The sequence below is a fragment of the Scyliorhinus torazame genome, chromosome 14, assembly GCF_047496885.1.
Source record: "Scyliorhinus torazame isolate Kashiwa2021f chromosome 14, sScyTor2.1, whole genome shotgun sequence".
NCBI lineage: Eukaryota > Metazoa > Chordata > Chondrichthyes > Carcharhiniformes > Scyliorhinidae > Scyliorhinus > Scyliorhinus torazame.
In genome coordinates this window covers 136,836,333-136,863,684 of record NC_092720.1, presented here as the reverse complement: position 1 = coordinate 136,863,684, position 27,352 = coordinate 136,836,333, and the positions used below count along the sequence as shown (strand labels likewise).

General features: G+C 45.6%; 1 protein-coding gene across 1 annotated transcript in view; it reads right to left on the bottom strand.

Moving 5' to 3' along the window:
• LOC140390072 (lactosylceramide 4-alpha-galactosyltransferase-like) overlaps positions 1–27,352 on the bottom strand; it is a 139,932-nt gene that overhangs the window by 32,434 nt on the left and 80,146 nt on the right. The window lies entirely within an intron of this gene.

The window sequence follows — 27,352 nt, the reverse complement described above, 5'->3', positions numbered from 1 at the left end:
CAGATGCAGTGCAACTAAAAATTGAAAATGGCAGACTCGCATATTGTTTGACAGGGGTTCATCCTCCACAGGCAAATATGAATTATCTTCATTCCATAAGTGATACATGACTATAGGCATTGAACCTTGAATCACATTTACACCCAGCACAGTTTTGCTTTGTTCTATTAACACCAATCTCAAGTCGGATTTTCACTTAAGGCCTGGCGAAGGCAGCAATGAGATCATCAAACGCAATGATCTCTAAATTGTTACTTGAGCCATGTGCCAATTGGCATAGGATCCAGTTTCCTCCCACATTCCAAAGATATGCAGGTTAGGTGGATTGACCATGATACATTGTCCCTCAGTGTCCAAAGATGTGCAAGTCTTTGGTGGGGTTACAGGGGTAGGGTGGGGGTGTGGGCCTAGGGTAGGGTGCTCTTCCAGAGGGTCGGTACAGACCGGATGGGCCAAATGGCCTCCATCTGCACTGCAGGAATTCTAGCTGATTAGAGAAGTAATTGCATGGTTTTTGAGAAGCTGTGGAGGAGAGCGGTTTTTGGAGAAAACTGTGGAGAGACATTTTGAAGGCCTTTAGAGAGGCAGGTTTTGGAGAAACCTCGGAGAGAGGAGTTGAATTCTAATCTGTCTGATGCCGAGTCCACAATTATAGAACATAGAACATAGAAAATACAGCACAGAACAGGCCCTTCGGCCCACGATGTTGTGCCGAACCTTTGTCCTAGATTAATCACAGATTATCATTGAATTTACAGTGCAGAAGGAGGCCATTCGGCCCCCTGAGTCTGCACCGGCTCTTGGAAAGAGCACCCTACCCAAACTCAACACCTCCACCCAACACCAAGGGCAATTTTGGACACTAAGGGCAATTTATCATGGCCAATCCACCTAACCTGCACATCTTTGGACAGTGGGAGGAAACCGGAGCACCCAGAGAAAACCCACGCAGACACGGGGAGGACGTGCAGACTCCGCACAGACAGTGACCCAAGCCGGAATCGAACCTGGGACCCTGGAGCTGTGAAGCAATTGTGCTATCCACAATGCTACCGTGCTGCCCTTAAGAACAAATAAATCTACACTATATCATTTTACCGTAATCCATGTACCTATCCAATAGCTGCTTGAAGGTCCCTAATGTTTCCGACTCAACTACTTCCACAGGCAGTGCATTCCATGCCCCTACTACTCTCTGGGTAAAGAACCTACCTCTGACATCCCCCCTATATCGTCCACCATTCACCTTAAATTTATGTCCTCTTGTAATGGTTTGTTCCACCCAGGGAAAAAGTCTCTGACTGTCTACTCTATCCCCCTGATCATCTTATAAACCTCTTATCAAGTCGCCCCTCATCCTTCTCCGTTCTAATGAGAAAAGGCCTAGCACCCTCAACCTCTCCTCGTAAGACCTACTCTCCATTCCAGGTAACATCCTGGTAAATCTTCTTTGCACCTTTTCCAAAGCTTCCACATCCTTCCTAAAATGAGGTGACCAGAACTGTACACAGTACTCCAAATGTGGCCTTACCAAAGTTTTGTACAGCTGCATCATCACCTCACGGCTCTTAAATTCAATCCCTCTGTTAATGAACGCGAGCACACCATAGGCCTTCTTCACAGCTCTATCCATTTGAGTGGCAACTTTCAAAGATGTATGAACATAGACCCCAAGATCTCTCTGCTCCTCCACATTGCCAAGAACTCTACCGTGAACCCTGTATTCCGCATTCATATTTGTCCTTCCAAAATGGACAACCTCACACTTTTCAGGGTTAAACTCCATCTGCCACTTCTCAGCCCAGCTCTGCATCATATCTTTGTCTCTTTGCAGCCGACAACAGCCCTCCTCACTATCCACAACTCCACCAATCTTCGTATCATCTGCAAATTTACTGACCCACCCTTCAACTCCCTCATCCAAGTCATTAATGAAAATCACAAATAGCAGAGGACCCAGAACTGATCCCTGCGGTACGCCACTGGTAACTGGGATCCAGGCTGAATATTTGCCATCCACCACCACTCTCTGACTTCTATCGGTTAGCCAGTTCGTTATCCAACTGGCCAAATTTCCCACTATCCCATGCCTCCTTACTTTCTGCAGAAGCCTACCATGGGGAACCTCATCAAATGCCTTACTAAAATCCATGTACACTACATCCACTGCTTTACCTTCATCCACATGCTTGGTCACCTCCTCAAAGAATTCAATAAGATTTGTAAGGCAAGACCTCACAAATCCGTGCTGACTATCCCTAATCAAGCAGTGTCTTTCCAGATGCTCAGAAATCCTATCCTTCAGTACCCTTTCCATTACTTTCCCTACCACCGAAAGACTAACTGGCCTGTAATTCCCAGGGTTATCCCTAGTCCCTTTTTTGAACAGGGGCACAACATTCACCACTCTCCAATCCCCTGGTACCACCCCTGTTGACAGTGAGGATGAAAAGATCATTGCCAACAGCTCTGCAATTTCATCTCTTGCTTCCCATAGAATCCTTGGATATATCCCGTCAGGCCCAGGGGACTTGTCTATCCTCAAGTTTTTCAAAATGCCCAACACATCTTCCTTCCTAACAAGTATTTCCTCGAGCTTACCAGTCTGTTTCACACTGTCCTCTCCAACAATATCGCCCCTCTCATTTGTAAATACAGAAGAAAAGTACTCGTTCAAGACCTCTCCTATCTCTTCAGACTCAATACACAATCTCCCGCTACTGTCCTTGATCGGACCTACCCTCGCTCTAGTCGTTCTCCCATTGTAACACAGATATAGAGCTGTATGCTTATTTTCTTGGTGTTGAATGGGAAATTGAGTAGTGCTTACGGGTAATTGTAAGCTGTTCTTTGTGGGTGTGAAGTTGCAAAGTTAATATTGTATTTATAATAAAGTTTTGTTTCTAAAAATACCAAAGCCCTATTTTTCATGCACTCACTCCTGGAGGGAATGATTCTTTCCATAAGGTCTTAAAATAATCTAAATTATTTGGGTTTGGTTGAGATCCTAGCCACTGTTGGGGCCTGGTCTGGGATCGTAATGAAATTCGGAGCTCGTCCGGGATCCTTACGTATAATTCCTTGTTTGGCTTGGGGTTGAGCTGAGTCCACAAAGATCAGCCATGATCTCATTGAATGGTGGAGCAGGCTCGAGGGGCCAGATGGCCTACTCCTGTTCCTAGTTCTTATGTTCTTATGTTGTTGAATTTAACGACAGTGGGTTTGTATGGAATGATTGCATTCTTTCAGGGTTTGAAATTTAAATAGGGAGCGACTGGAGATGGCTCTTTCCTGGACACAGACACATGGTGAGTGGTAGGAAAGAATCAAAAATAACACATATTAAGCTGAGAATAAGAGTGCCTATCCTCACTGCTGAGGTGGTGGTCCAGTGGGTTATGACCTTCTCCGAATGGGAGAGGTTGCAAACCATTGGTTGGTTTTAGATCTACCTTCAGTTAGAACTCGAAGGCTGGAAGACTGCCACTGGAATCGCCTTCACTTCCAATGACCTGGACTATCACCCAGATGATTCCCCTCTGGTCTGTACAATTCTCAGTTGCGTCCACCAGATGGACCGTAAGCCTCACTGAGTTCAATCTCCAGTTCTCAACATGAGGGTTTTGAATGAATTTTCAAATGGCTCCTCTGCCAGCGGGTGGTGCTGGATTGGAACATCCCACAGGTTAAACTGACTACAGGGGAAAAGGACTTTACCTGAACTCTCAGGAAGAATCCAACAGCGAATTTGGAGCACTGGCTTCACAGAACTTAATCAGATAGAAATGTCTCCTCTCATAAATTATCTTCACAGGCTACCTGGAAGCAGCCAACCCACCAGGAAGAGAGTTGAGAGGTCTGCTTTACCTTCCAATGGAACTTTCACAGGCTAGCTGGAAGCCCTTTTAAATTGCCGGGCAGAGAGTTGAGACAGAGATCCAACTTGCTGTGTGCTGCCTTTCACGTCGAAGCAGAAACTGAATTAAAAAATGGAAAATGCTCTCCTTTCAAGCCTTTCTTCCGGAGGTTACTGAAGGGCACCACCAATCACAGTCGAAAGCAGGATATGTCCCAGAATTTCAAAGCAGATGATTGACTACTAGCCAAGTCCATTAACATTACATCACAGGACACAGGCACCTAGCACATTGCACAGAGGAAGCTCCTTGGTCCAGTTCAAATAGCAGCTTTCAATGGGGGAGTTTCAGAAGTCTGAAGCAAAACCAACAATTTAAACCCTGCCAGCAAGACAAGAATTGAAAAGGAAAACAAGAGTCAGACCAGGATTTACCAGGCAATCCTTACAACAGCCTGAATCAGTGAATTCAATTACAAATGAAGCAATTAGAAATGCAGGGAAAAGATAAACACCAAGAAATAGAACTGAAGAAATTGGAAATTAAAGAAAAGGAGAGATTGGCAATGGCAGAAGGAAAGGAAAAAGAGAGGCCAGGAAAGTGAAAAAAAGAGAGGGTTTTTCAAAACGAAATGGAAAGGAGGAAGGTTGAAGTAGAAATGGAAATAGTAACAATGGAAGAAAGAGATAAGGGAAGAGAGAGAATTAGAACCTCAGAAACTGGCGCTGCAAGGAGAACATCAACTTAAAAGATTGGAGTTAAAGACAGAAGCTGAAGAAGGTCGAGTGGAAGAAGAAATACTTCCTCATCAAAAAATTAGTAGGGATATGTTTAAACATATTCAAGCATTGCCAGGGTTTTATGAGAAAGATGTGGAAGTTTTTTTCATCTCATTTGAGAAAGTGGCTAAACAATTGGATTGGCCAAACCATGTGGGTAGTGGTGGTTCAAAGTTGGTCGGTAGAGCGAGTGAAGTGTTTGCATCACTATCAGAGGAGATATCAGCCGACTATGATGAGGTGAGGAAAACCATATTAAGTGCATATGACCAGTGCCGGAAGCCGACAGACAGGAGTTTAGAAATCTAAGGAAAGAACCGGGTCAGACATATGTAGAATTTAAAAGAATTAAACAAAATGATTTTTATAGGTGGATAAGAACATTAAAAATAAACCAGAAATGGCCGATGATTTTGAATTGATTCAAAAGCAAAGATTGGTTTTCAACATCAATTTCAATCTGTATAGGATAGAAACTGGGGAAATGAGAAATTCACAGGTGGTCAATGCAAAGGAATGTTAGTTAAATGATGTTAAGAAGACTGTACCTCAAATTTTTTTTAAAAACGATGATCATGGAAGAAAGATAAGAAATCTTTTCATTGCAATACATTGGTCATGTGAAGTCGCAGTGTTGATGGATTCAGAAAAGTACTGGGAAGGCAGACTTGGTAGAACAGGATAAGCCAGTGGGGTTTATTAAAGTGGGAAGAAAAAAATTGCCCCCGTGGAACAGATGCAACAGAATGTACAGCCTATTCAGAGGTTGGTGGATACGCAGGTACCAGAACTTTCAAAGCATTTCATTTGTGAGGGTAAGGTTTATTCGTGTGTACAAGGTCGAGTAGGTAAAGTGTTATAACCCTCACGAGACCCAAGAAGAGGGACAGATTAGCCTCCCATGAGCCTCGTGAAGTCCGGGCTCCTCTGATCAGGGGCAGGGCCGATCAGTGGGAGAATTGATTACGGACATAAAAGCTACCCCAGATAGGAGTCTAGGCAAATTAGTCCCAGCTAGGACCTGGACTGTGACTTGTAAATAATTTGCTTTAGCAATAAATCGTTTGTGTTATACTCTCGTACCTCACTCCACTGTGACTACTAAAAATTGGCGACAAGGTAAAGTGGAACAACAGTTGACGCTGCTAAGCATTTGGAGCACGCGCACCTCCTCTCTTCGTACTGGAATAAGCTTGACACCATTTCAAAAATGCCACTCTTTGGAAAACTCAATGTGTTCAATGCGTGCCAGATTGCTATATGCATACCGTATGCGCTATTTCTTTAAGGCTTGATTGATTGATTTTTATTGTCACATGTACAGAAGTACAGTGAAAAAAAAATTTCTGCGGCCAAGGGAACGTACACAGTCGGCAAAAAAAAAATTATCGACAGAGTACATTGACAAATGGTACATCAACAAATAGTAATTGGAGAGCAGCATAGGGTGTTGTGAATAGTATTCTTTCAGGGAAAAGATCAATCGAGGGAGAGTCATTGAGGAGTCTAGTAGCTGTGGGAAGAAGCTGTCTCTATGTCTGGATGTGTGGGTCTTCAGACTTCTGTACTTTCTGCCTGATGGAAATGTCTGGAAGAGGTCAAAGCCTGCGTGTGAGGGGTCTCTGACAATGCTGTCGGTTTCCTGAGGCAGCAAGAGGTCTAGACAGAATCAATGGGAAGGTGGCAAACTTGTGTGATGCGTTGGGCTGAGTTCACCACACTCCGCACTTTCTTGCGATCTTGGCTCGAGCAGTTGCCATACTAAGCTGTGATGCAGCCAGATAGAATGTTCTCTATGGCACATCTGTAGAAGTCTGTGAGAGTTTGTGCAGACATGCCGAATTTCTTTAGCTTCCGTAGGAAGTAGAGACGTTGTTGGACTTTCTCGACTGTTGCAACAACGCGAGTGGACCAGGACAGACTGTTGGTGATGGTGACCCCCAGGAATTTAAAGCTATCGACCATCTCTACTTCGGAGCCATTTATGTCGACAGGATTGTGCTTCATGCTACCCTTCCTGAAGTCGATGATCAGTTCCTTGGTCTTCCACCATTTAGAAAGAGGTTGTTTTCGGTACACCATGCAACCAAGTGATCTATCTCCTTTCTATAGTCTGATGTGTCGTTGTTTGAGATACGACCCATAGTCTACGACTGTAGTAGGAGATGAGCAACAGACAGTGATTCTTCTGACCGCCAGGGCTCCCACTTCCAGCGTTATAAAAAGCCTAATGTACTCCACAGCCCCGGACTCCCAAGACATTCAAAGAGCTGGTGTAATTGGTGGCAAACCACTATGACCCTAAATCATCAATCATAGTATAACAGTACCATTTCAATACGGCTGAGAGACCCCAGGGGAGTGGATTACCGAGTTCTTGACATCCTTATGAAAATCAGCTGAATTTGTTTTTGAGGCGGAGGGAGGGGGGATGTTGTTACCCTCAGGAAACCTGCGGGAAGGGGCCGATTAGTCTCCCCAAGAGCCTCGTGGAATAGGAGCTCCCCCAATGAAAGGGCGGGGCCCATAAGTGGGATAATTGCTGGCCTAGATAGGAGCCTAGGCATAGAGGTCCTGGATGAGACCTGGATTGCGACCTGTAAATAGTTTGCTTTAACAAAAAATCATTTTCCTTATACTCTCATTCAGAACTCCTCCGTCACCTCTAAATAAGGAGATTATGATCGTATTAGATACAGGAGCAAATTAATCTTTAATGGTGAGAGATAAAGAGATATGTAGTTTGGAAGGAGTGTTTCCAAAAAAGGTTATAATATGTGGAATTAGTGGTGACAGTCGTAGTGTGCTGCTTTGTAGGGTAAGGTTAGAGAGTCTGGTAAAAAGTGGTGAAATGGTAGTAGGAATAATAGAAAAATTACCTTTTTCAGAGGTACAATTTATCCGAGGTAATGATTATAGCTGGATCACAGGTGGGAGTGACATCTACTTTGGTTGAAAAGCCAGTGGAAATTCAAACGTCTGAGATGTTGCAAGAAGTATATCTGGGAGTATTTCCCGATTATATAGTAACCAGATCACAATGCAGGTTGAGATAGGAGGAAGAGACCTTAAGGAGTGCTGATAGGGAGGCTGAGGTTCACTTGTCAGAAACCATGGGCGGGATTCTCCATTTCTGAGACGAAGGGCTGGATTCTCCGATCTTTCGGCTCTGTCCGGAGGAAGCGTCTGGTCTTACGACCAAAAGGTTGGCGCCAGCCCCACACCGATGCTCTGCCCGGTGGGGGGGCAAGCAGCTGCGTCGCGTAAACTAATCCTTGAACTAAAGATATTAACTTCATCCACCACCCACTCTTTACTAACTGTCTGATCAAACATGGGACAGGATTCTCCGTTAGACAATGCTGAAATTGGGAAATGCAACTGAACATAGAACATAGAACAGTACAGCACAGAACAGGCCCTTCGGCCCTCAATTTTGTGCCTCGCATTGTCCGAAGCCAAGATCAAGCTATCCCACTCCCTGTCATTCTGGTGTGCTCCATGTCCCTAACCAATAACCGCTTGAAAGTTCCTAAAGTGTCCAACTCCACTATCAGAGCAGGCAGTCCATTCCACACTCTAACCACTCTCTGAGTAAAGAACCTGATTGGGCGGAGAATAGCTGCCAACGGCAAAATCGCCGATGGGCCAACTTCCCAACGGCGTCGGTCGAGTGTCCTCTCAATTTTTGGGGACCTCGCGTGGGGGCTGTGGACTGTGGCCCCTGGCTTTACCTGCAGATACGGATGCAGAATGGCCGGGTCCATGGCTGCACATGCGCACGGCTATGATCTGCTGCAGCCGAGCCATACAACATGGTGACAGCCGCGTGCGGCCAGATAGCGCCCCCATCGCCACCCCCGGACCATCCCCCACCAATCCCCCCCTGCCAGCAGAACACCCCTGACTATGGCGGCGCTGGATACAGAGCGAGGTCTCTAAAAATTGAAAGGACACGCGACCGACGACGTAGGGAAGTTGGCCCATCGGCTATTTGGGTGTTATAAGACTTCTTACTTTGAAATAAAAGGCCAATATTCCATTAACCTTCCCTATTACCTGCTGAATTTTCATGCTAGCTCTTTGTGATTTATGCACGAGGACCCCCCAAATCCCAGCTTTCTGCAATCGTTCTCCATTTAAGTAATATTCAGCTCCTTTATTTTTCTTACCAAAGTGAACAACTTCACATTTTCATACAATATATTTAATCTGTCAAGTTTTTGCCCACTCTCTTAACCTGTCTAATTATCTACTCCCAGGGAACCCTCTTAATATAAACAAAATTCCATTAACCAACTTTCATGATGCTTTAATTGCACCTTTGTAGCCAAAAAGCCAGGATTTTTTAAAACACAGTTAAATACTAACTCAGGCTTTAAACCCTTATTGCACCAAAAACGTATAACATATCTGAAATTATTACATTCATCACACTGGACTCATAACCTATAGCTACAAACATATTCGTGTTCAAAGCAGGGAGAAAGCTCTAATAATACAGCAGGGACTATGTTACTGTTTGTGTTGTACGGTTTAAAGGACAGCTGAAAAAAAATGTGAAAGCAGAGTGAGGATTTGACAAGATCTCCATTGAGACGGTGTCAGTTTTGCCTTAGCCAACCAGTCATTTTTAGGCATTATAGAAGGGAATCTTTGGGAATTGTGTGCTATCAAGACCGGTATGAATCTAGCTAAGGATAGTCTGCAGAGGAGTGGTGTTTGGGTGTCAACCATACCTGGGAACTTCAGATAGAATACATAAACCACTAGAGGGTCAAAACCAACGAGTTGGAATTGAAAGATCCTGTGCACCATGGGAAAGATTGTGGGAAGATGGTGTGATTTCACTTGTAGCAGGGGTGATATGTTCCAAGGTGAGGTATTTCTTCATTGCATTGACAACTTTTTAAAATTACATTTTTCCAATTAAGGGACAATTTAGCGTGGCCAATCCACCTACGCTGCACATCTTTTGAGCTGTGGGGGTGAGTCACACGGAGACACGGGGAAAATGTGCAAACTCCACACAGACAATGACCCGGGGCCAGGATCGAACCCTGGTCATCGGCGACATGAGGCAGCAGTGCTAACCACTGTGCCGCCGATGCATTCACTATTTAAAGTGAAATTAAACTTTGTTTGAAATATTTTTCTCCAGTTTCTTAGTGTTTGAATTATGTTGGTTTATTACAGTAAAAGGTTTAAAAAGTGAAATTATATCTATATGGCTTTCTTTCCATTGCCATTTCCTGTGCCATTCTTTTAAAAGGTTAGCAGTCTGTAGAGCTAATCCATCAACCCAATATGTTAATAAACTGGATAATGGAATGGAGATTTATATATTCAAGTTTCTAGATGACCCAAGTTGAGAAGGAGCAGTAATTTGTTTACATGCTTGAGGATGGCACGGTATAACCATGGCAGATGGAGTCTGATGTGGGGAAGTCGGAGGTCATACTCTTCAGATCCGAGAAAAAAGTCAGAATATTTATTCCACGATGAGAAACTAGAAGCTGTGAATCAGCAAAGGGATTTGGATGATCATGTAGATAAATTATTAAAAGCTACAGGACAGATAAAATAAATAATTAAAAAGGTTAATGGAGTATTGGCCTTTATTGTACAGTGGTTGGAATATAAAAGTGACCAAGTGAAGCCTCAATTGTTCAGAGTCCTGGTTTGTTCCCATGTGAAGCACTGAATTCATTCCTACACTTCAGGAAGGATGGGCAGGCCTTGAAGAGAGTGCAAACACTCACCAGAATGATAACAGCAATACCTGCGGAGTTTAGTCATGATGCCGCAGTTACTATTGAGGGGTCGATTAAACCACTCACTCAAGTGACTTATTACCTTTACTATTTCTCATTTCTCCTCAAACTGATTCTACATCTTGATCTGCACTAACGTCATCTCTCTCTATTGTACTAATGTTATCCTTAATTCACAGAGCTATCCCCCCACCTTTTTCTAGCTTCCTGTCCTTTCGAAATATAATTTACCCTCGAGTATTCACATCCTAGTCTATTGTCATCCTGCAGCCATGTCTCTATAATGGTTCTCAGATCAACGTATTTGTTACTATAATAATAATCTTTATTAGTGTCACACTGTGAAAATCCCCTATTCCCCACACTACGGCACCTGTTTGGGTACACAGAGGGAGAATTCAGAATGTCCAATTCATCTAACAAGCACGTCTTTCCGGACTTGTGGGAGGAAACCGGAGCACCCAGGAGGAAACCCACGCAGCCACATGGAGAATGTGCAGACTCCGCACAGACAGTGACCCAAGCCGGGAATCGAACCCGGGTCCCTGGCTTTGTGAAGCCACAGTGCTAACCACTGTGCTACTGTGCCACCCACCATAGAACAAACTCAAATCACTGTGGTATGAAGTGTTAAAAGCCACTTCGTCCTTGGGCGAGATCGAACCACCAGCCTTTAGGTTAACGGCCGAATGCGCTAATCGATTGAGCCTTAGAGACAACTTTACTATTTCCACCGTTGATTCATCTGTTTTGTTACCAATGTTACGTAATTTCCGATATAGAGCCTTTAGTTGTCTTTTATGCTTTTTGTAACCTCTATCCTTATCTGTTGGTGCACCCTTAGGTTTGTGCACTCTGCCCCTTCCTGCCGCACTATGATCATAATTTGTGCTAAACACTATACTACAGTGGGTGACAGCACAGTAGCATCGTGGTTAGCGCAATTGCTTCACAGCTCCAGGGTCCCAGGTTCAATTCCCGGCTTGGGTCACTGTCTGTGTGGAGTCTGCATGTTCTCCCCGTGTCTGCGTGGGTTTCCTCCGGGTGCTCCGGTTTCTTCCCACAGTCCAAAGATGTGCAGGTTTGGTGGATTGGCCATGCTAAATTGCCCTTAGTGTCCAAAAAGGTTAGGTGGGGTAACTGGGTTACGGGGATAGGTTGGAAGTGTGGGCTTAAGTGAGGTGCTCTTTTCAAGGGCCGGTGCAGACTCGATGGACCGAATGGCCTCCTTCTGCACTGTAAATTCTATGAAATTTCCCTTACTCCTACCCACCTCTCTTGCCTTGACGTCTCTATTGATCACATCTTCCCAAATTTTATCCCTCACCCCCAATACTTAGTTTAAAGCCTTCTGCACCACATTAGGGGAGGTAGTGGCATGGTGTTATTGCCACTGGACTGGTGATCCAGAGATCCTGGGGACCCAGGTTCACAGCAGATGGTGGAAATTGAATATAATAAATATCTGGAATTACAAGACCAATGATAACCATTGTCGGTTGTTGTAAAAAATAACAGTTAGTTCACCAATGCACCTTTAGGGAAGGAAATCTGCAGTCCACAGCCACAGCAATGTGGTTGACTCTTAAATGGCCTAGCTCAGTTGTATCAATCCTCTACAGAGTCAATAAAAGGGAAAGAAACCAGACGGGCTGCCCGGCCTCGACAAAGGTAAACCCAGTCCTTAAAATTTTTTTTTAAAAGAGTATCCAATTACTTTATTTCCAATTAAGGGGCAATTCAGCATGGCCAATCCACCTATCCTGCACATCTTTTGGGTTGTAGGGGTGAGACCACGCAGACATGGGGAGACTGTGCAAACTCCACACGGACAGTGACCCAGGGCCGGGATTGAACCTGGGACCTCAGCGCCGTGCTAACCACTGCACCACCATGCTGCCCAGGCAAATCCAGTCCTGTCGACCCAACATCTGGGGACTTCTGCCAAACTTGGGAAAGCAGTCTCACAGGCTAGTCAAGCATAAGCCTGACATAGTCATACTCACGCAATCTTACATTACAGATATCGCCCCAGACACCACTATCACCATCCCTGGTTATGTCCTGACCCAGCAGGGGTGGTGGCATAACAGTATTCAGTCGGGATGCAGTTGCTCTGGCAGTCCTCAACATATACTCTAGACACATGAAGTCTCATGGATTAAGGTTAAACATGGGCAAGGAAACCTCCTGCTGATTACAACGTATCGTCACCCTTCAGCTGATGAATCAGTACTCCTCCATGTTATACACCACTTGGAGGAAGCACTGAGGGTGGCAAGGATACAGAATGTACTCTGGGTGAGGGACTTCAATGTCCATCACCAAGAGTGGCCTAAGGGAGGTAACTGCTGGACTGGGACTATGACAGGTGGTGAGGGAACCAACAAGAGGGAAAAATATACTAGATGGCATCCAGACACCAGGAGATGTGGAAAAAGACGGGAAGTTGCTGACATGTACCTATGAGAGGTGCCGTGGTGTTGGTCTACGGGGCTGTTGGGGCGACAACAGCCCAGACCAAAAGGAGGGGTTGAAGTGGGAAATGGTTCAGAAGGGCACTTGGCCCAGAAGATGGCTGCCTGACGCACAAGCTGGAGACACAGAGAATAAAGCAGACATAACTGATGCCTGGAGTCCAGCGGGGTGCCAGTAGGACAGATGGGAACAAATCCAGGACAAAGGGAGCCAGACAGGAAGATTAGGAAATACATAAATGCAGGACACCACTTGAATAAAGCTGACTTCAGCCAAGGTGTACACAATGATATGCTAACACGAATGTCTTGGGCCATTTCCTAAAACAAAGGGACAATCTATACTACTTTCCTGCTGCTGCCTGTAACCTGTAAAACCTCTTTGACTGTGGCCATGTGGAAATGGCAAAACGCTTACAAATAGCGATGTACAATCTATAAAATGTTTAAAGATAACAAGGTGACAATTGTTTTGTATCTGGGCTCATTGTGAACCCGAAGTGGCTGTTTAAAGATAACAAGGTGATAATTGTTTTGTATCTGGGCCAAAGTATAAAATGAATGACTGCCATTCAAACCGGGAGAAAGGCTGGCTACTGTACCGCGGGGTACGTACGCTTTCTCCCGAAGCTTCGTGTAACAATAAAACTGCACTTATTTGAACACAGCAAGTCTGACTCTTGAAGTGGTTGATTTTTCCCACAACATATTGGCGTCGTCTGGCAGGGTCTTACTTCTGGTGAGTTCCGATCGAAGGCCTCGATGGGAAAGCCGGGGTAAAGATAGTTTTGAATCTGCAGTAGTCAGGCAGATCAAAAGGTGCAGTTTAAAATAAGGTACCTATAGTGATAAGCATAGTGATATAAGTCTTGACTGTATAGTGACATGATAATAGATCATGTTTGGTACTAACTGCTGATAGGATTAAGGATTTGTGGCTTGTGCTGATCAACAAACGAACAAGGTAGTGCTGCCCCAAATGCCCAGCCTTAGACTGGCTGTCAAGAGGAGGAATCTCCCACACGAAGGTCAGGATTTGAAATGGGTATTGAGGCACCAAAGGCACTAAGGATTGTGAAGTGCAAGTGGCAGAAATCGGCTAACCCCGAACTCTGTAGTGGCGAACAAACGTAGAGTTCTTGTATGAAAGTAGAGCATAAGTTGGGTACTGGGCTGTCCAATGTCTTATTAGCGGTGCAGAAAAGGAGCTGATCAACTCTGACCTAGAACCGAACTCCGGTGGAGAAGCACGTTGCCGAGGTGGTATTAGTGGACACTGTGAGTATAAGTCAAACCCTGAGAGACGGTAGCGATTGCGCGCGCTGGAATAGTAATAGTGGCTGGGGGGTAGTGAAGTCCCTCCAGTAGAGAGCACACTTTACTCATAGTAACCGGGGGTATTGAAGTCTGCGAGATGGCAGACAATGATATAAAAAGGGGATCTGCAGGTTCTCTTATCGAGACATATATGACAGACAGACAAGTGTTGATAAAAAAGATGAAGAAGGACGGCTGGGACACTTCCCAGACCTTAGAGCAACAGAGGGGTTGGATATACAAAGAGAAGAGAAACAAGACTAAAAAGATAGGAATAATGTTAGTACATCAGTTAGCAGGACTAATTGAACAAGTAGGCACCTCTACTGAAAAGTGGAAGGAAGACAAAGAGAAGATCAGGGAATTAGAATCTCGAGTAAGGGAACTGGAGAAACACAACCACGTGTTGAGAGAACAACAAGGGAGGGGGGAAACTGATCCCCTACCCCCTTACGAGCCCACACAGCAGGGGCCAACCGCCCCTTCGGCAGGGTGGGGTGCGTTAGAATACAATTTAGCGCCAGTAACCCGAGGGGGAACATATGCGCAGCCAAAAGCGAATTATAAACCCTTTACCCCAGGTGCGAGACAGCAGATAATGGCTTCCCTGGGCAAATTACAACCTAGAAGCGCAAACACCAAATTCTGGGAAGAATTAGACAATCTGGGTAGGACACCAGTTACACCTAAGAGACGTACACCAGCTGGTCAGCGCAGCCTGTCCAGCAGATAAGTGGAGGCAGGTAGCTGGCGGACCCGCCACTCCTGCAGCCCAGGATTATAACGGGGGACGGTGGACACATGCTGTCGCTTTAACAGCAGAGATAGATGCACAGCAGGACCCCTTCGCCCAATTTAAAACGGAAATCCAGAGAGTGTTAGGGAACGCTCCCACTAACTGGAGCAAGATCACTACCACAAGACAACAGAAAGGGGAAGGAGCTTCTGAATACGGGGAACGATTGTTCCACGTGTACCAAGAGTGCTCAGGGCAAGGGAACCCATGCCGTGGGGATCGGGCGTTCATCCAAGCTTTTAAAGATGGACTCTCTAGTGCCCACCAGGCTTTCCTAAAAATGGGAGTGATTATGTCCCAGGATTATGATGAGTTGGTAGAGTGGGCTAGCAGTGTACAGGTAGAGGAGACATCCCAGGTCAGAGCAAGACCAGAAAGAGCAGCAACCCCCATTAACGGGAACTGGGCCAAGCCGAAACTGACCTGCCTCAATTGTGGCCGGCAAGGGCACGATGTGAGGGATTGCAGGGCCCACAGAAAGGAGACAGACCAGGAGACAGTGGGAAGCATTGCAGCCACTGTAAGAAGTATGGACACTCAGAGGCAGTGTGTTGGGAGAAGCATGGGAGACCCCCGACCCGATCCAGGACCACCACAGAACCGGAGGGATCACGGAACCTCCGAGGTCAGCAGGGCTGACTGTCTGCAGCCCCCAATCACAAGGGTAAAAAGGAGGGAAGAATTTATGTGTCTGCATTAATAGGGGGCAGACAATGTGAGATGCTAGTGGACACAGGAGCGTCCATATCTGTTACCAACCTACCCTTACCCCATACAAACAAAATGATTCACCTAACCAGGATAGGAGGGAACAAAACACCCGCCTACCTGAGCGAAACCACGTTAGTAGAAATAAATAATTTGTATATACCCATGAGATTCTATGTATGCCAAATTAACGAGGGTACAATAATGGGAAATGATTTAATGAAGGAATATAAAGTTGTAATAGATTGTGGAAAGGGAGAATTGATTTGGCCAAGACAGGACGGTCGGGAAACTTACAAATCACTTGGAAACCATTAAGGTGGCCACAGTCACCGCCAGAAATTGGGAATTAGAGACAGGGGGGTTCGGATCCATCTGTGCTTCCATCCCCAGAGTATGGGCGGAAACAAAATTAGATACTGGACTGACTAAAACGGACCCGATAAGGGTACCAGGACCAGGGCATAAGCCCCACCGACAGTATCCAATTAAGCCAGAGGCAGAAAAGGCCGTAGTAGAAATAGTCAAAGGGTTAGTGGAGAGGGGAATCCTAAGGGATATCACAAGCTCCACTAACTCCCCAACCTGGCCAGTAATCAAGCCTGATGGGAGCTATAGGCTCACGATAGACTATACCGGACTTCATAAAGTCACGCCCAAATTGCACCCCATTGTAGCAAACCCCTCGACAATCCTGAACGGACTGTCGCAGGAACATAAAATATTCACAGTATTAGACATAGTCAATGGATTCTGTTCCCTACCATTGGATCCAGAATCCCAGGACAAATTCGCCTTTACAGTAGGAGACAGACAATACACGTGGACTCGCCTACCACAGGGATTCCACAACAGCCCCGCTATCTTCCATCGGGTAATGAGTGACACCCTGAGTAGGGTAGAACTACCAGAGGGCAGCACGGCCCTACAATATGTAGACGATATCCTAATAGCTTCAGGGTCCAAGTCGGGACACCAGGAAGCACTGTACCTAATCCTACACGAGTTAGAAACTGCAGGGTTAAAGGTAAGCCCCAAGAAGGCACAAATCGGGAAGGCACAGGTCCTATATCTAGGACACCTTATATCCCAAGGGCTTAAAGAAATACCAGCAGATCGGAAGTAGGCAATTCAACAAATGCCACGACCCGTCACCATAAGAGGGGTCAGGAAGGTGTTAGGGTTATTCAACTATAGCCAAAGTTTTATCCCAGGGTTCGCAAAATTGGCCGAACCAATACAGGGACTAGTCAAAGGGGGAAAACCAGCGTTAGAGCCCGTAAAATGGGGACCGGAGCAGGAAGAGGCTTACAGTAAACTAAAAACAGAACTAATATCAGCCCCTGGACTAGGGTTACCAGATTCGAATAAAGACTTTCATATCCATTGTAGCAATGAGGGAGGATTCTATTCCACAGTAGTGACACAGGACCATGGCGACAAGAGGACTCCCATAGGGTACTATTCAACTGCAGAGGGACCGACATTCACCGGGTTGCCAAGATGCATAGCCGCTTTAGATTGTGCCACCTGGGCCGTAAGAATTAGCGAACCAGTAGTGATGGCAGGGAACATTATCCTCCACACCAAGCACACCTTGGTGGAAATGTTAAATACGGGGAAATTGAGGTCAGTCTCGAACATAAGGAGGGCCAAGTGGGAAGCTGTCCTCCTACCCCCAAGCAAGTCCGTAGTAATAGTAAGAGATATAGGAGAGAATCCAGCTGAAGGGATTTTAGATACAGGAGAGCCACACACCTGTGGAGATGTAGACAGAGATGAAGGAGAAGGTAGAATAAAAGACACATCATTAACAACAGCTGAGGAGACCCTCTTTGTAGATGGGTCACGAAAATATGTGGAAGGATCACCCCGGACAGGGTAGGCAGTAGTGAATGATAAGTTAGAAACCATAAGGTCAGGAAGGATTGATGGAGGTCAATCCGTGCAAGTAGCTGAACTAGTGGCGCTCACACAGGCACTAGAGTTATCGGAGGGAAAAACCGTGAACATATACACGGATAGCCGATATGCATTTGGAATTATACATGATTACATGACAACATGGGGAAGGAGAGGGTTCATAACCACTGGAGGAACCCCTATCAAACATCAGCAAAGAATTAAGGCGCTATTAAAAGCCAGTGAGAAACCTCGAGAAGCCGCAGTAATCAAAATTAAAGCGCACCAGAAGGAGCCAGGAAGAGACAACCTGGATTGGTTGAATTTCAAAGGAAACCAAGCAGTTGATGCAGCAGCACAACTGGCTCTAGAACAAAAAATGATTTGCAAGCTACCAATAGCAGCTACAGAACCAGTAGAGAAAGATATAGATATTAGGGAATTACAGGAGAACACCCCAAGTGAGGAGAGAGAGAGGTGGGAAGCGCAGGGTGCAGCCAAAGGGGCTGATAATGTTTGGAGACGAGAGGATAAGGTGATAGCACCGGAATGCATACAGAACATCCTATTGGAATTACACCATGGGCTCTCGCATGTGGGTAGAGAGGCCATGATAACCAGCTTAGGAAGAGAATGGTGGTGGAAAGGGATGGGAAGAGACGTAGCCCGACACTGCCACCGATGCGTGATATGTGCACAACACAACCCTGGTAAACCTATAAAAATTAAAATGGGACACCAACCCAGACCCAAGGGACCCTGGGAACACCTGCAAATGGATTTCACAGGGCCACTACCACAATCCCATGGAAAAACTTATTGTTTTGTCATCATAGACCAATTCACCCAGTGGGTAGAAGCATTCCCGACCAGAAATTGTACTGCTACCCCGGTAGCCAGAATATTGGCAGAGAAAGTAAATTGGGGAGTGCCCCTACAAATTGATTCGGACCAGGGGACACAAGTTACTGGGAAAGTGATGAAAGCAGTATGTAAGCTGATGGGGATAAAACAAAAATTCCATATCCCCTATCATCCACAGAGTTCTGGGATGGTGGAACGTATGAATAGAACACTTAAGAATACATTAGCTAAAGCCATGCAAACATCGGGATAAATGTGGACAGAGGTGTTGCTCACTATACTAATGAGGCTAAGAGCTACCACAAACAGGACAACCGGATTAAGCCCTTATGAGCTAATGACAGGACAGGCGATGCAAATACGAGAAAGCATCATAACAGTTGGGATCGATGTAGGTCCGCTAAAAGACAGAATCAGGAGATATGTTTCGGAACTGAGCACCCAGCTAAAAGGGATGCGCAAATTCGTAAAAGACAATCAGGAACAAAAAGACACACAAAGGGAGCTTGAATTATTCCCTGATGTCCCAGCAGCAAGAAGTCACGTCCTAATAAAAACACTACCTGTTAAGCCAGGATTTGCCCCAAAATGGAATGGGCCATATGAAGTCAGAATTAGTGGAGACACCTGTGCCTGTATTGACATAAGAGGGAAGGGAACCTGGAAACACTGGACCCAGATAAAATTGTATAAACCTGAACATGAATGAACTAATCCGATTGCTTTCCCCCACACACAGGAGGAGACCGCGAGCGAAGGATCAGTGTACTCGGAAAGTGTAGAACAGTTCTGCAACCAGGCATACAGACAGATTATAAGCTATAGTGTTAGAATTGATATTTGCTCGTTGTAAAAATGTGTGTAACCACGGGTGTGATTATGATACTTTGCGTTGTCGCGACTGTAAATTTGACTGGGCTAGAGGATAATCTATTTTACAAAGCCCACATAAACTTACACGGGAATCGAACTGTATGCTACCCATTAGCACAGTCGGTAGAAGCCCTATTTGTAGTCACCCCTGGGTGGATCACGAGCAATTTATATATAGTTGATATATCAAGTGCACCCTGTAAGGGAGAAATCGGAAAGTATGAAAAGGGGATACAGGGGAGATGTGTGAAACTTGTAAATCCCACCGACTCTGGGGGCGGGGAGCTCCAAAAGGAGGGTGGGAAAGCTGGTCAAGATACAGCAAGCTATCCGCTTTGTTTCACTGGGCAGGGATGGGGATGTGCCTATGCCCTGGTCCCCACAAATAATTCCTGCATACAGACGCAGTGCATCCGCCAGCATTGTCGGGTTAATAAAGGGCAGTTTACTTGCACCTGCAATTAACTAAAATGTCTGAACATAACCGCAGGAAGACAGCTCATGTGTGGGCAGTGCAATGGGACTCACGTCAGTTCAGCCACATGGACATACCCGTTTGATACTTACCAGGTGGTAGAATCCAACGGGGAGTCAGGGGAACCAAAAAATTGGGAATACAGGCAGACTCATAATCAGGACACTACATGTTACCGGGCAAAGGAGGGATACGTCTTCCTCTTCAATGGAACGTACGCGACAGAAACACTACATCTCCCAGGCCTTTTTGCAGTGGGAACCATAGGACCACTCACCGTTCCATGCCCTCAGAAGGGACATATTCGAAGAAGAATAGTGACCCGGGCTATCAGCAAGGAATTCTGCGCTGATTGGGAAACCCCGGGCACATTAGGATCATCCCTGGGGTACGGGTTCCTCGGGACTCTATCTCTGGTGGGAGCAGCAGGAGTGATTAGTGCTAAGAACAGAAATGTAATTGTTTGTGGATTAACAATCTTGGGAAACAGTACCTCAAAAGCGCTAGAGGCTGTCAACCAAGAAATGGCTGAACTCAGATTATATGCACAACAAACACAGTATGCAGTAGACTACCAGTTAGCCCAACAAGGGGGAGTGTGTACAATCATAGGAGATAAATGTATAACCCATGTCATAGACGAATCCTATAATATTACAGAGGCCATTCACAATATCAGGGAACAACTGGATAACTTCAGACAGGGACCCACAAAAGGAAGTAGCTGGCTAGAGTGGTTAGTTGGAAATACCTGGGGACCCTATTTAATACACGGACTGGTCATGTTCATATCGGCCACACTGGTGTGCTGCCTTAGCTTTGGGTGTCTAAGAATCTGCTGTAGTACCGTAACAAAGGTCGTGTCAGGAGCCAGTGTCACCCTTAACGAAGCCACGATATTCCCCGAAGACTCCAGGAGATGCGGAAAAAGACGGGAAGTTGCTGACATGTACCTATGAGAGGTACCGTGGTGTTGGTCTACGGGGCTGTTGGGGCGACAACAGCCCGGACCAAAAGGAGGGGTTGAAGTGGGAAATGGTTCAGAAGGGCACTTGGCCCAGAAGATGGCTGCCTGACGCACAAGCTGGAGACACAGAGAATAAAGCAGACATAACTGATGCCTGGAGTCCAGCGGGGTGCCAGTAGGACAGATGGGAACAAATCCAGGACAAAGGGAGCCAGACAGGAAGATTAAGAAATACATAAATGCAGGACACCACTTGAATAAAGCTGACTTCAGCCAAGGTGTACACAATGATATGCTAATACGAATGTCTTGGGCCATTTCCTAAAACAAAGGGACAATCGATACTACTTTCCTGCTGCTGCCTGTAACCTGTTAAACCTCTGACTGTGGCCATGTGGAAATGGCAAAACGCTTACAAATAGCGATGTACAATCTATAAAATGTTTAAAGATAACAAGGTGACAATTGTTTTGTATCTGGGCTCATTGTGAACCCGAAGTATAAAATGAATGACTGCCATTCAAACCGGGAGAAAGGCTGGCTACTGTACCGCGGGATACGTACGCTTTCTCCCGAAGCTTCGTGTAACAATAAAACTGCATTTATCTGATCACAGCAAGTCTGACTCTTGAAGTGGTTGATTTTTCCCACAACACACCGAAGGGTCTGAGGGGGTGTATATACCTGTTGTGTTAAGTCGGGGTGTTCATGTTAATTTATTATTTATGTACAGGGGGGAGGGGGGTATGGAGGGTTGCTTTTCTGGACTGTGTTTTGTACTCAACTCTGTTGGGTTCTTTTTTTTTCTCATTTTGTTATTGATATTTTATGAAAACCTTTAATAAAATTTTTTTTTTTTTTTTTTTTACATGAAAAGGATTTGAATATGTTGTTAAACCACCTCAGTCAAAGGGGTCATGAAGTCAACATGGCCAAAGCATAAATTGCTCAGAATAAAGTAAAGTTTGGGTCAGAAAATTTCAAAAAGCATTGTTCTGGACGAAAAATTGATCATTAAATGCCCTCACACGGTTCATGCAATACTTTCAATAAATAGAGTCACACAAGTCACCTCAGCCAGGTGGGCAAAATGGACAACAATCCTGGAAGTGATCAACCTTTATTTTCATAGAATTTACAGTGCAGAAGGAGGCTATTCGGCCCATCGGGTCTGCACCGGCTCTTGGAAAGAGCGCCCTACCCAAGGTCAGCACCTCCACCCTATCCCCATAACCCAGCAACCCCACCCAACACTAAGGGCAATTTTGGACACTAAGGGCAATTTATCATGGCCAATCTGCCTAACCTGCACATCTTTGGACTGTGGGAGGAAAACGGAGGAAACCCACGCACACACGGGGAGGAATTGCAGACTCCGCACAGACAGCGACCCAAGCTGGAATCGAACCTGGGACCCTGGAGCTGTGAAGCAATTGTGCTATCCACAATGCTACCGTGCTGCCAAAAAGCAAGCCCAGTGAACCCATCATCCTTATTCCCGCTCCCTGGGGAACAAGGGGGGGGGGTGAAGAATAGCATGACTGTATTGAGACAACAGAAGAAATGGAGGAGGCATGTGTAGGAGAGCAAGAACCATTACAGAACCCAGACCTAATATTATTTACAGACGGGTCCTCTTTCGTGGAAAAGGGTATTTGAAAGGCAGACTGAGCAGTCACAATTCTGTATACTATTAAGGTAAAAGAAAAATTACCCTCAGAAACGTCAGCCCAACAGCTAAGTGGAAAGCCCGAGCTGAAGCATGTCATGTGGCAAAGGATCAAACAGCTAACATTTATACAGACTCGAGATATGGCCTGGGAGTGGCTCATGATTTTGGTCAAATATGGAAGAAAAGAGGGTTCCTCACTGCTATAGGGATACCTATTCAAAATGGAGATGAGGCATGGAATATAATAATAATAATAATAATAATAATAATAATCGTTTATTGTCACAAGTAGACTTCACTGAAGTTATTGTTAAAAGCCCCTAGTCGCCACATTCTGGCGCCTGTTCGGGGAGGCCGGTAGGGGAATTGAACCCGCGCTGCTGGCCTTGTTCTGCATTACAAGCCAGTTGTTTAGCCCACTGTGCTAAACCAGCATTTCCAGCCAGAAAAGCTACAGGTAGCCACACAGCTAAAGTCTTACGTAAAGACTATATCCCTCGATGGGGAGTACCAGTCAGCATAGATTCAGATAAAGAAACTAATTTCACCGAAGCTGTTTGTAAAAAAGTTTGTAGATTATTAAACATCCAGTGGGAGCTACATTGTCCTTACCACCCAAAATCATCAGGACAAGTGGAATGCATGAATCAAACCCTGGAGGAACGATTGTCAAAGTATCATCAGGATGAGGGGCCATGGCCCCAGACTGCCATTGGTCCTGTGTAGCATCAGAGCAACACCAAGCAGAACAGGCCTGAGCCCATTTCAAGTAATTACTGGCAGACCCATGCCCTTACCAGGAACTACTGACCTGCATGAAGCCGATTGTCATTTAATGAGTGTTGCACTACTCAAATATTGCCAAGATCTAATAAATGCCGTTAGTTCTGCTTCCTTACAGATATCAGCAGCGTGGAGTGATCCTCCCGAAAGCGGGCACGGCCTTGTGCCAGGAATTGAAGTCTACATAAAGACACTGCAGAAAGAACCAAGTGGGCCAAGTAGGAAGGATGTCACTCACAACTCCAGCAGCCGTAAAGATTCACACGTTAAAAGTGCTCATTATGATTAAAATACGCGCATGCGCCGGCGCACACGTGTGCGGACCCGCACCGGCGGTGCAGGGCCACCTTTTGGCGTCGGAGCAGCGCACAGCACTAGCCCCCTGAACACCGGTGAATTTCTGGAACAGGAGGCCCATTGACGCCAGCGTACACCACTCCGGTGTCAACACTTGGCCGGGACTTCAGAGAATCCCGGCCTTTATCTATGAGCGAGACATAAAGGAATCTTATCTGTGCAAGTGGGGTGTGGATTCTGTGCAAGTGACATACTGTTTATTTGCGGGTGTGTGAAATTTATTACAAAGATGTTCTCTTCTATTTTGTAACTCTCGGATCGTAATCAAGAGGTTTGCTATCTCTAGTATGAATCCAGCATTTCCAACCAATAGTTAATTTTTTTCATATCGTGACCCATTTTTCACTAAATTTAAAACATCTATTTAAATCTTTAAAACATTTAAATCTTGCATTTTCTTTTTCTAATATCTCCAAATGCTCAATCCTTGGTCGATGTCTGTTTAATGCTTCACAAATTGCTTGCATCTGCTTTCTGTATTTTAATCTCACGATTATAATTCGTATTCTGAATGTTTTCCCTCCTTCGCCAAACCTGACTCATTCTAATTAAGCACCATTTAATTTGCACTTTATCTTTATTTTTATTTATGTGTTTCCAAGCCATTTGAATATCATCAGGGGACCATTGTCCCTTAGCATCATGTATCTTTAAGATTCTCTGTTCAATGTTCTTGCTGACCTTAGGCAAGTCAAGGCATTGTTCTATATACATTTTCGCTGTCTGAAATATGTCTTCTAAAGAAATCTCTGTTGGATCTTGCATTGTAGCCACCTGGGTTGGCCAATACCCGACTTAAAATGGAGATCCGCAAAGAATGCAGGGAAATTCAGCCAAGCCAGGAAAAACTAGCAGGTGCAAAGATTCCTGTGTATTAGAACTTGCAGAAACCCAGACAGCACTGAAACTCACAGCCATCTGCATACTAATGAGCGATCCCTGGGTACAATTGAAACATGTAAGGTGAATAAGGCCAAGCCAGACTCCTCGGCGCCAGCAGGAGCCCAAGCCAAAGGAAAGCCAACCGACACTCAGGGACCACCCAGTGATCAGTAAACGGCTCCAGTATTGGAGAAATCGATCCAAGTGATTGGAACATAGTCCAATCACTTGGAACCAGATACGGGGTCCGCTCCGAACAGCGCAAAGCCCCTGGGGACTATAAAGTAGAGTCCCCAAGTTCAATTTGTTCTTCTTGGCAGCGTCACTCAGCAGCTCGAACCAACCCTTGACAGTGACCTGCCTCGCTGCCGCACCAACCAAATAAGTCTCCAGTCAATGCACGCTATGAGATAGGCACTCCTAGCTACCAGTCTATACCAGCTTTTGAATCCTGCAGACTCAGAATCGAACAAAAGGCCATTTGTTCCCCTGACCTGGTGGGCCAGTTCCGAAGCTACGTATAGGCCTTTTCAGTGTTAGAGACAGTCTAGTAAGTAGAGTTTTATACATGAGTAGTGATTGACGGTGTATAATAAATGTGTTTTGATTTGAATCTTACTAATTGGTGTGTCACGTTATTGATCAGTACTCGAACTTGAACCTCGTGGCGGTATCATAAAGATACCTGGCGACTCTAGAGCAAAAGTTATAGAAACAGAGCAAATTAAGTAAAGACACAACGAGCAACGAATTAAGAGCCAACCAAAGTTAGCAACAGCATGCCACCAGAGTTCCCCATCTTTTCTTTTTTTTAAAAATATATTTATTAAAGTTTAACACAATTTTTCTCCCTTACAAACAATAACCCACCCCCCTCATACCAAAAAAAACGAGAAATTGCGCAGAGCAAGATATATACATGGCAAAATGATATATTTACACAGCTTTGTACACTGGCCCTCACCCGTACGTGCCAGTTTCCCCAACCCTTCATGTTATCTCTTGCTCATCCACCCTCCCAGGCAGTCCCCCCTTTCCCCCCCCCCTCCCAGGATGTCCCCTCCACCCCCCCCCCCCCCCCCCCCAAGGTTGCTGCTGCTGCTGACCGACCTTCCTCTAACGCTCCGTGAGATAGTCTAGGAACGGTTGCCACCACCTGTAGAACCCCTGCGCAGACCCTCTCAAGGCAAACTTAATCCTCTCCAACTTTATGGACCCAGTCATATCATTTATCCAGGCCTCCAGGCTGGGGGGCTTCGCCTCCTTCCACATTAGCAAGATCCTTTGCCGGGCTACTAGAGACGCAAAGGCCAGAATGCCGGCCTCTTTCGCCTCCTGCACTCCCGGTTCGTCCACTACTCCAAATATTGCTAGCCCCCAGCTTGGCTTGACCCGGACTTTCACCACCTGAGATATTGCTCCCGCCACTCCTCTCCAGAACCCCTCCAGTGCCGGGCATGACCAAAACATATGGACATGGTTCGCCGGGCTCCCTGAGCACCTTCCACATCGGTCCTCTACCCCAAAGAACCTACTCAACCTCGCCCCCGTCAAGTGCGCTCTGTGGACCACCTTAAATTGTATCAGGCTGAGCCTGGCACACGAGAAGGAGGAATTAACCCTACCTAGGGCATCAGCCCACAGACCTTCCTCGATCTCCTCCCCCAGCTCCTCCTCCCATTTACCCTTCAACTCTTCTACCAGCGCTTCCCTCTCTTCTTTCAACTCCTGGTGTATTTCCGACACCTTGCCCTCCCCGACCCATACACTGGAGATCACCCTATCTTGAACTTCTTGTGCCGGGAGCAACGGGAATTCCCTCACCTGTCGCCTCACAAAAGCCCTCACCTGCATATATCTAAAGGCATTTCCCGGGGGTAACTCGAACTTCTCCTCCAGTGTCCCTAGGCTCGCAAACGTCCCGTCGATGAACAGGTCCCCCATTCTTCCAATCCCCGCCCGATGCCAGCTCTGGAACCCCCCATCCATCTTCCCCGGGACAAACCGGTGGTTACCCCTGATCGGGGACCACACCGATGCTCCCATTGCACCCCGGTGCCGTCTCCACTGGCCCCAGATCCTTAGCGTTGCTGCCACCACCGGGCTCGTGGTATATAGAGTTCCCCATTTTTCAATCACACCGAACACATTCGGTTCATAAAAAAAAAACTTCCAAGACAAAAGTGACTCCAGGTTTACAAAATTAAAATTTCAACAAAAGGCCTTAAAAGTAATTTTTACGAATGCTTCAAGGATTCTCCGCCGGCTAAAATTTCTCTCTCTAATCAGTCAAATAGATCACAGTCTTAAGGGAATACTTATCTGGGTTTGGTCCCTTAGTTTCATTGGTTCCAATTCTCAGCTGAGACCCCCTTGATTCGTTCAGGAAACTGTCAGTCACTTAACAGGCGATTGGTTAATTAGACATTAATCAATTACTCCAAATTAATTATCTTTCCATGACATTTGTCCCACGTTCAAACTCCCTACGTCACATCTGGTCTCAGTTACGAGATTGTTTCAAACTCATTTAATGTAGCCTCATTATCGGTAAGAGTACCTGCAGTACATTGTTTGTAACATTTGAGACAGTTATGGACAGTATTCAAAAGATTTGCCAATTTTACAACTTATTCATATTTCTACAAATTCAATAATTTTCAAGAATCATTTTATTTTTCAGAATATTTTACCTAATATTTAAAGGATTCCTCTCTATAATTGTTGAATCCAATAGACAATCAGGGGAGACATCACACAGCAGGAGTGGGCCAGAAACACGGAGATAGGATGCGGCCAGTGGCATATTACTCCACAAAACGGAGTCCCGTAGTGGCAGGATTACACCGGTGCGGGCAGGCAATAGACT